General features: G+C 52.6%; 1 pseudogene; it reads left to right on the top strand.

Moving 5' to 3' along the window:
• The first annotated feature begins 8,130 nt into the window (after positions 1 to 8,130).
• On the top strand, positions 8,131 to 10,183 carry LOC140221865 (uncharacterized; annotated as a pseudogene).
• The last annotated feature ends 263 nt before the right edge of the window (positions 10,184 to 10,446 follow it).

The following is a 10,446-nucleotide window of genomic DNA, read 5'->3' as shown; positions in this document are numbered from 1 at the left end:
GAAGATACTTGGAGTACAAGCCAAGGAGGTCGGAAGATTCAAATTAGCCCGGATATTGCGGGATACGTATTATAATCCGACTCAGATAACCTTCCATGTAACAACCGAGTAGATTAGATTCAACCGACTTATAACCCTAGGTTGTCAGCCTATATAAGATAGCCAAGGGCGCCTCTCGAGGGAAATCCAATCCAATCTGTAAAACTAGGCACCAGTGCAAAGCAATATAAAGCACCAACATACAGGACGTAGGGTATTACTCTCGGAAGGCCCGAACCTATCTAAACCCTCGTGTTCTCGTGATCACCTTCAAGTTCTTGCTCTCGCGATCCTCTCTACCTACAAATCAACCACTTGGGTAACCGTTTGGTGGACTTCTTGTAACAATTCCGGTTAAATCATTCAAGTTAACCTTAATCCGAGTCCCAAAAATCCTCTGTCTCAGCCCTCCCCTGAGCTTAAGCGCTCCGCCTCCGGTCATGGTCCAGACCCCTGAGACTCCCACTCACCCCGCCGGTTCCTTCTAAGTCTCCATAACAGTGTCCCTTTCAATCTTGAATAGAGCAGAAACCGAGACTGACGGGTGGACCCGCAAATCTTTTCCCCTAGATCTCCCAAGGCAGACGCACTCGAGCGACCTGCATCGCTTCAGAGCTCTCCCGCCGCGTGGCTCAATTTCTCCGACGCCCGCCGCCTCGCCCAGTCACCGGCCGCGACCGAATGGATTCTCGCGCCCTCCTCCCCAATCGCAGCGGAAACCCCTCTGCACCCCTTTCTGTAGCGCCTTATCTCGCTCGTGCCCTTGCCGGCCGCGCCTTGGTGCTCCGACGTCGCTGTGGCAGAGCTTTGTTGCCTGCTGCATCCAAACTGCCTCGCAGCTCGCGCCCATAATCATCTCGCCGGATCCCCGGCTGCAAGGCCCGATACTTCCGGCTTTTCCGCCACCTCTCCACAGTCGTGCCGCCCCGAACTCGCTACGCGATGATTCCTCTGTCGCCAACCCCGTCTTCGCCCGCGACAGTCTTTTCCGCCTTGCCAAAACTGTACCCGGCAAGCCGCTGCTTTGCGCTCGCCCGCGCAGCCGCAGCCCGCCTGTCTTTTCACCTATGCAACCTCGCTTATAGCGCCGTTCCCCCTGTCACACCCATCAGATCCGCCGCACGACGACGCCCACCTCCGCCAAATCTCAACCACTGGCAAAACCGCGCCTGCGCCACCTTGTCTCCAGTGCCCAATAGCTGAGGACGCTATCTTCGAAGTCCTGTTCCGCCGCCCATCGCCACTCAATCGCCGCCATGGCCGCGCACTCCCTCCTTTTCTTCCGCTCTTTGTGCTGCTCCAACTCCCTCTCTCTCCGCGCAGCTATAAAAGGGAATGCCAGAGTCCTACTGGACTTCCCTTCGCCATCGTTGCCTCGCCGCCTTGTTCCTCTGTTTGTGCTTGAGCGCCGCCACCTAAGTTCTTGGGAAACTCTCATCTCTGCTCAACACCCGCACCTCCCCCAATCCACCCAGCCGCCTGCTTCTCCGCACTGTGCTAGAGCTTCCTTGCTGCTCACAAGAAGCTCCGCCGCCACTGGAGCACCGCCGGACATCGCCTCCACCCAAGCCTTAGTGCTTAAGTGCTTAAGCCCTTCCGCGCAAGTCTACTCCTTCCCAACCCCAAAGCTTCACCCATAAACCGAAGGTAAGCTGCCGACCCCGCACCGGTTCGCCCGACCTTATCTGTTCGCCCGACCCCTTTTCCGTCTCGCCCGACCCTGTCTGTTGGCCGACCTTTCTTTTACTTCGCCCAAGGACTCGGCTGTATCTTTTTCCTTGACCCGAGGGTATCTGTGTAAGATTTTGGGGACTTCTCTGTAATAGATCCGAGGACCCTAACCGCAGTTATCCCTTAAGGTTTAAGAGTCAGATCATAAGTTTCTTCCAATCTGACCCTTGGTCTGTTCTCTACCCACTGAAGCCTGAACCCTCACACTCTTTCCGTAGCTTTGCTACAAGTTTTTGGGCTAAAACTTGCAAGTGTTGCTGTTGAAATAACCGTCTAAACACTAACTCCTGCTTTGCATTCGTGTCGAGTTTCATCTTGCTGACGGCGTCTACGAGCTACACCCGGTGGCAGAAGACGAAGCTGTAGATGAGCTACCAGTTCCAGAAGCCGAAGTCGCCCCAGCGGAAGACCAGCTTCCCTCCCCTTCGCTTGAAGGCAAGCCCCGGAGCATGAATCCCAAAGTTTCTCAAACTTGCGCATGCCTTCTTTCTCGTGTTTGTGCATTTACGTATAGGAGTTGTTTGCAACCTTAGATGCATAACATAGTTCCCTTGATATGAACACTAGTTGTTGGACCGAGTAGCTGCTATGCTTAAATAAGAAAGCGGTAAAAGTCGAGTGATTTCCTGTCACTCGCGAGTTATAGGAATTTGGTTCTTTCCCTTCTGTTACAACTATAAGGACGATGGATGGGGCAGGGTTTTGGTTAACTCTTTGGTGGTCGACTGATCGCCCCGTCTGTCTATGGAACTTGTTAAGGCCCGACAGTGGTTATGCTACACTGAGTAATGAAGGAGTCTGATGATGACATGGTTTCGGATGATGAGCTTATACACATAAAGTGGGATCTATGTTTGCTTAGAGTAAGATGCCAACGTAGACTGGTTAATGAACTTAGAATTTGAGCTAAAACTTGAAAGTAAGGAGCTAACATAGTCGCTTTTGGCAAACAAACCCCTCAACCTAAGGGCCTTGCATGTCTAGACGTGGTGGAGTGGTTTTACCACTGGTCGGTTAAGTCTTGTTGAGCTTAGCAGCTCAGCCTTGTTTGTGGCTTTCTTTTCAGGTGAAGTCGCAGCTCCTGAGTTCGCTTCTGTTGGCACTTGGCCGCCCTAGCTCCCTCCGGGTTGGACGGTTGAGTGGGATCCCTCCTCGGACGGCGAGGAAAGGGATCACTGATGTCCTGATCGGCCTCATCTGGAACATCCGACCCCGACGAATAGCTTCCGCTCGTTTTACCTTCTATCTGTTTTCTTTAGGAATCTTGTAAAACTCTGAGTTTCGCTTTGATGCGAACTAAATTGTCAACCTGTTAATCTAATGGTGGATTTGTTGTATTCTCTGGAACCACTCACCTTTGCGTGAGTTTGTTAAACTCGATCCTGTTAAGTGGTTAAATCGGATGGAATCCGACGGTACTTCGAGTTAACTTGACTAAGGCATGAGCGTCGCGTGTCAGGTGACTTAACCGTGCTTTAATCAAGATAATCCGAGGTGGATCCGCCACAGCTGGTATCAGAGCAGGTTTAGCACAGAGAACACAATAGGTCCTAAACACTTTCCTTTTTTTCAAAGTAAAATTTGCAAGAAACTGTTGAAAAATCTCGTACAACCGTTAAGGATGACCTTAGTACGAGAGGCCCTAGGGGATTTTGGGGTTATTTTTAGGTGGCTATTACTTATTGGTTATCTTGCTAAGCCCCAGCACTTCGCCACGTGTATCATACGTGTGCCGAGTTCCGCATCACGAGAATACGAGGGTTGATAGGGAGTTCTTGTGGCGGATCCACTTCGGATTTGCTTGATTAGTCATGATTAAGCCGCCTGATATGCGAAGCTCATGCCTTAACCAAGTAAACACGAAGTGCCGTCGGATTTCATCCGATTTAACCACTTGAACAGGACCGAATGGCAAACCCACACGAAGGTGAGCGGTTCCAGAGAATACAACAAGTCCTACTGAGTTATCAAATTAACCATTTAGTTTGGTCATAAAACAACATCAGAGTTTACAAGATTCAGAAGGAAAACAACAGAAAGTAAAACAACGCGCGGAAGCTACTTCGTCGGGGTCGGATATCCCTAGTGAGGCCAACCGAAATATCAGTTATCCCTCTCCTCGCCGTCCGAGGAGGGATCCCACTCAACCGTCCAACCCGGAGGGAGCTGGGGTGGCCAAGTGCCAGGAGAGAAAGGCTGAGAGACAGCAACTTCACCTGAAAAAGAAGAGCCACAACAAGGCTGAGCTACTAAGCTCAACAAGACTTAACCGACAGGGAGTACGCTACTCCACTATTTCTAGACATGCAAGGCTTTTTGGCTGAGGGGTTTGTTTGCCAAAAGCGCTAGGCGTATCCCTACTTTCAAGTTTTAGCTCAGGTTTTAAGTTCATTATCCGGTCTAGGTTTGCAACCTACTCTAAACAGACATAGAACCAACTAAGGTATATACGTCATCATCAAGACCATGTCATCATCAGATTCCTTTATTACTCAGGGTGACATAGCGATCAAGCAGTCTCAAACTGTGAGAGGCAGACGAATCGATTCGAGTTTCTTAACCATGCATGGCGAACCTAATCTCACGACATCCGTGCACCACAAGGGTCGCTTCCTGTGTCGGCCGTCCCCATCAATTCCCAGGCGCGTGTCAGATCCAAACTTCCCTTGGCATGCAATGCTCCACAGTCCCAGTCTCTACTGTACTGTGACCGCACTTGCACCCACATGATGCACCATGGGAACCTCGTTCCAGGGAGAGCAGGGGTATAAGCCACGCCCTAGTTCAATCAGGTACTAGGCTTCCCCATCCCATACTAGATATGAGATTAGTACTTTCAAACACTTGATCACGAACACCACCACTGTCGGGCCTTAGCAAGTTTCATAGACAGACAGGGCGATCAGCCGACCACCAAAGAGTTACCCAAAAACCCTGCCCCGTCCATCGTCCTTATAGTTGTAACAGAAGAGGAAACAACCATCTCCTACAACTCGCGAGTGACATGACATCACTCGGCTTTTACCGTTTCCTAGTTAAGCAAAGCATCTACTCAGTCCAACAGCTAGTGATCAGATCAGGGGATCTAAGTTATGCATCTCTGGTTCCAAACAACTCCTATACGTAAATGCACAAGCATGTTAAAGAAGGCATGCGCAAGTTTGGTAAAACATAGGGAATTCATGCATCCGGGGCTTGCCTTCGAGCAAGGAGGAGGGAAGCTGCTCGTCTGCTTGGGCGGCTTCGGCATCTGGAGGCAGGAGCTCGGCTACACCTTCATCTTCTGGCGCCGGGTGCAGCTCGTAGAAGCCGTCGGCGAGACGCAGCTCTACACGAATGCAATGCATTGGTTAGCATTTAGACGGTTATTTTCAACAGCAACACTTGCAAGTTTGATCCCAGAAACTTGCGGCAAGTTACAGGAGGGTGGGGAGGTTCAATTGAGTTGGTGGAGATCAAGATATAAGGGTCGGATGGGGAGGAACTTATGATCTGACCCTTAATCTAGAGGAATAGATGTGCTAGGGGTCCTCAGACGTAACACTGAAAAGTCCCCAAGTTTTACACATACACCCTCGGTTCAAGGAAAAGATACAGCCGAGCCCTGGGGCGAGGCGGAGAAGGGTCGGCGGAACAGATAGGGTCGGGCGAGACGGAACCGGGGTTGGGCGGATAGGAGGGGTCGGACGAGGCGAACAAGGGTCGGCAGCTTACCTTGTTCTTACAGATGAGGCTTGGGTGGAAAGACTAAGGCTTGGGACAGCGGCGAGGATGTCCGGTGGTACTCCGACGGCGGCGGTGCTTCTGGTGGATCACAAGCAAGCTCTTGTGCACCACGGGAAACAGTGGCTGGTGGATTAGGGAAGGTGGTGTTTGAGCAGAGAGGAGAGTTCCTCAGACTTAGGTGGTGGAGCTGTGAGCACGAACAGGAAGCAAGCGGGAGGGCAGCGATGGCAAGGGGAACTCCGGCGGGGCTCCGGCATTCCATTTTATAGCTGCGCGGAAGAGAGAAGGGGGAGCGGCGCGAAGGCCGGGGAAGAGCGATGGGGTGCTCTGCCGGGGCGATGATTGAGCGACGAGGGAGGTGGAGCAGGACTTCAGGGATGACATCGGCGGTCATTGGGCACTGATGACAGGGCGGCACAGGCGCGGGTTTGCCGGTGGTTGAGATTTGGCGGAGGTGGGCGTCGTTGTGCGGTGGATCTGATGGAAGTGACCGGGGGAACGGCGCTCGAAACGAGGGCCCACAGGTGAGAAGACAGGCGGCTGCGGTCGCGCGGGCGAGCGTGGAGCAACAGATTATCGGGGTGGAGTTTCTGACAAGGTGGAAAAGGAGCTGTCGCTGCCGCGGTCTGGGTTGTCGGAGGAGGAATCGTCGCATAGCGAGGACTGGGGCGGCGCGACTGTGGAGAGGTGACGGAAAAGATGGGCGGCATCGGGCTCTGCAGCCGGGATCTGGCGATGTGATGATGGGCGCGGGCGGCGAGGTGCTGCAGAAAGGGTGGCAGAGGAGCTTCCGCTGCGATTGGGGAAGGGGGTGCGGGAATCCATCCGGTCGTGGCCGGCAATGAGGCGGAGCGGCGGGCGTCGGAGGAGTTGAGCCACGCGGCTAGGGAACTCTGAAGCGGGCATGTAACTCGAGTGCGCCTGTCGCGGGAGATCTGGGAGAAAGATCTCGTGGGTCCACCGGTCAGTCTCGGTGGTCCACGGCTCAAATTGAAGGGAGGCGTTGTGGGAGGTCTTTAGAAAGATCCGACGGTGGGTTGGGGGTCGGCGGGGTCGGAACTAGGGGAAACACGGCGAGGGGTCGGATCACAGGGGATCAGGAGATCTGGAGGTTGAGCATTTAGGCTTGGTAAGCTGAGACAGGTGATCAGGGACTCGGATTAAGATTAACGCGAAGGATTTTTATCCGAGGTCGTTACAGTTCTATTCAAAGGACCCTATCATCGCGGTTGTTTTTGCCCACGTCTATCATACGTGCGCAGGTTCCGTGTGTTGATTCATATGAAGGGTGGTATGGTTCGATTCCAACGAGCCTATCATCACGGTTGTTCGCCCACGTCAATCATACGTGTGCAGATTCCGCATCTCGAGTATGCGAAGGGTTATACGGTTCCATTCAAATGGGACCTATTTCCACGGTTGTTGCGCTGTCCATGTAGCCTTAAACGCATGGGTGCCGTTTCTATAGTGAACGGTAATGCTTGGGGACACTTTCGTAGGTGCTGGCACGAAAGGTTCATGTGGGTGTGTTTTTCTGCAGGTACACTAACCGCGTTCGCTTAGGAGACGCTACTAGAACCCGACTAGATATTATAAGGAGAGACGTACTGGTTGCCTTGCCACCGGCACTGACTGCGTAAGACCAAAGTTTTGGCAGTTGTTTGGGTTCCGAGGACGAAGTAGGTCGTGCATGCGGCATGGACTGAAATCTGTGAACCCACCTCTCTAAAGCAACCTTGCCTTGGCTAAAGCCCTTCTTCGGTTTAAGGATTTCTAGCTTCCTTCCAGCTTGTGCTTTGGTCAAATCCGAGTACTTTTTCTGTCCGACCTGTTTTTCTTCTTAGAGTTCCTATCTCACGTCGGTTCGGTGTTTGGTGCAAGATGGCTGCTCTAGGACACGTGCTGTACGGCGTTGACGGCGTTTCCCACTCGACGTGCCTACACTTTGAGGGCTTTCCTGCTATTCTGTGGGACACCTTAAGGTGGTTTGGGTATCAGTCCCCGCCTTTGTACGTGGGACGGATATACTAGGAGCACGGAGTACAGAGGTGCAACGTGCAGGTGGTGGTACCTCCACCCCCTGTGCAGCCCGAGTGGCCCCAGCTCGGAGTCTCGACTTGCGGGCACGCTCTGGAGGATACGTGATAATCAGCTTCTCTGCAGATCCTCACCCAGTTCTGTCGGCTACATCTGCTGGAGGTCACTTTGGACCCAATCGGCTTGTTCCCCTCTAGGGATCGGCTAGACCCGACGTGGCTGGATCGCGTCAACAACATGGAAGTGTTGGCAGCCTCCCATTCGCTGGTTACAATCTCCACCACCACCAGATGCATGTCAGCCTTGTATCGGCTGATTGAGCTTCAAGGCCGAGCAATGGCTGTCTTGGCTCGGATAGCCGTAGACACCCAAGGGCTCTTCAACGCCGCTAAGAGAGACTTGGTGGGACAGACATATCAACTCATCCAGAGAGGCATACGGATCCATGACATGCAAGACCGAATCTCCGAACTCGAGGGAGAAGTAACGGACCTGGTGGATGGCATGATCGAGCTTTCCGAAGAGAAGATGGAAGTTGAGATGGAGCTAGCAGTTGCTAATGCTCATCTGGACGAGCATCACGCTGAGCTCGATGCTATGCACGCCCTTGAGATGCAGCTGGATGAAGAAGAAGATCCCGAGGAAGTAATGGGAGCGTCCAGCATGGACATTGAGGACGGCGACGCCCTTTCTCCGACTCACAGCGTATCCTCATAGATTGAGAGCTGTAGGAATCTAATCTTTTGTTGTACTCCTCGGCAACCTAAGTTTTGGATAAGTGATGTAGTAGGTTAGCCTTGAGTTGAGTTTCTCCTGTGTTTTGTGGAACAACCCTGTAATGACCTCAGTGAAATAAGATCTTAACTTGACCTTGGGCTCTTTTGCGACACGCCTTCGAAGCCAAGTTGTGAGAAGTTTTGCTGTAACCACACACCCCTTTCGGTGGGTCTGTTCAAAGCTTGGCCGACCCCGAGTCGCAAGGTCGGATGCGCTCGACTCCTCGAGGCAGTCCTCCGCCTCGCCCGACCCCTTGTGGAACAGCTCGCTTCGCCCGATCACTGGTTTCACTATCTCGCTTAGCCCGACCCCCTTGGCCTAAAGATCAGATATAATGGAACTCCTAGGACATGGTGATGGTTCGCTCGAAGTTTGTGCAGAACTAAGATAGTTGCTAGTTAAGGATGACAAGAGTAAGTGTGTATTTCTTTAATAAAGACATGTTTTTGTGTTGCCTTATCGGCAAGAGTCGCATTGAGGATTTAACGTATACGTTCCCACATAATTGGAATACTTCTGAGGTTATGGAATTAATGGAACGTTGACTTTTGCAGATGGCGCATCGCACCCGATCTAGCTCGGTGCCCAGCGGTAGTGAGCAGAGGCAGGATCTACCTTCGCCTCCGCCCCCACCTTCGCTGTAAGCCCTCCTAGCGGCTCAAACTGAGCTGCTAAGGCACATTGTACAAGGACAACAACAGCAGCCACATAGGGGAAGAGCCCATCAACCACCCCAAGTTGCTCGCTATGAGGACTTCTTGAGCACGCAACCCCCTCTGTTCCAGAAGACACAAGACCCGCTCGACGCCGACGCCTGGATTCGTGCCATCGAATCCAAGTTCTCCCTCCTCACCGCCCATTGCCCGGAGGAGAACAAGGCTCGCTTCGCCGTGCAGCAACTGCGTGGTTCTGCCCTCCTTTGGTGGGATCACTACCACGCCATGCAGCCGGCCGACCACGTTGTCAGCTGGGAAGAGTTTAAGACGGCGTTCAGGAGCCATCATATCCCTGAAGGTCTCCTGGAGCGCAAGCTCAACGAGTTCCTAGCCCTTACCTAGGGAAATCGAGATGTCCTGCACTATGCGCAGACCTTCAATGATCTGTGTAGATACGCTAGGTACCATGCGGATATAGATGAGAAGAAGCGGGACAGGTTCCGCCGAGGGCTAAGCTTGGAGCTCAGAGAAAGGCTAAACCCGATAAGGGTGAATACATACAACAAGTTGGTCAACTTGGCCATCTCACAAGAGGACTGCATGAAGGCGCTGGTAGCCGAGAGGAAGAGGAAGGATCCACTGCCAACGCCCAGCCCACCTACACAACGTTTCAGAATGGTTCCACCACAGGCACCCAGCCGACCCCAGCAGCCGGGAAGATGGGTTGCCCGACCCCCACCGGCGGCAGCACTTCGTTCTCCGGGATTTCAACCTCAGGCTCCGCGGCCGACCCTACCGCCGCCACCGCGCCCTGCAAATGGTAACCGCTGCTTCACCTACGGCAATGTGGGGCATTTCGCCAAGGACTGCCTCAGGAATCCGAATCAGCGCCAAGGGCAAAGCAATGCGATGCTCAATAAAGGGAAGAGGCCCAAGATGCAAGTTCGTCAAGGTCGGTTGAACTTCACCAACGCAGCAGAACTTCCTGAAGGTGCACCGATAATGATGGGTACCTTTCTTGTTCACAGTCTTCCAGCTTTAATTTTGTTTGACTCAGGAGCCTCACATAGTTTTATTGGAAGAAAGACTAGTGGCAAACATGGGCTAAAGGAATGCCAAACTAGAGGATCTTTTAGGATATCCACCCCGGGTGGGGTAATCACATCTAATAGGATGGGTGTTAATGTGCCTCTCCAGCTAGGCCGAAACCTTTTTAAGGAGAATCTTGTCATCCTCGATCTGGAGGGAATTGATGTTATCCTAGGAATGGATTGGATGACTAGACACCAGGTTGTGTTAGATATCCTAGCCCGAGCTATCCACGTCAACTCACCCTACCAAAGCCCATCTGTTGTCCTTTTGCCCCGCCAAGAATATGTAAATTCTTCTGCATATCCTGTAATGGAGACCCGACTAAAGGACATCCCTGTAGTCTGTGAGTACTCTGATGTGTTTCCCGATATTTTGCCGGGCATGCCTC

This window comes from Setaria viridis, chromosome 2 (assembly GCF_005286985.2).
Source record: "Setaria viridis chromosome 2, Setaria_viridis_v4.0, whole genome shotgun sequence".
NCBI lineage: Eukaryota > Viridiplantae > Streptophyta > Magnoliopsida > Poales > Poaceae > Setaria > Setaria viridis.
Note: the sequence above shows the minus strand (reverse complement) of the source record. Positions and strands in the feature narration are given on the sequence as shown.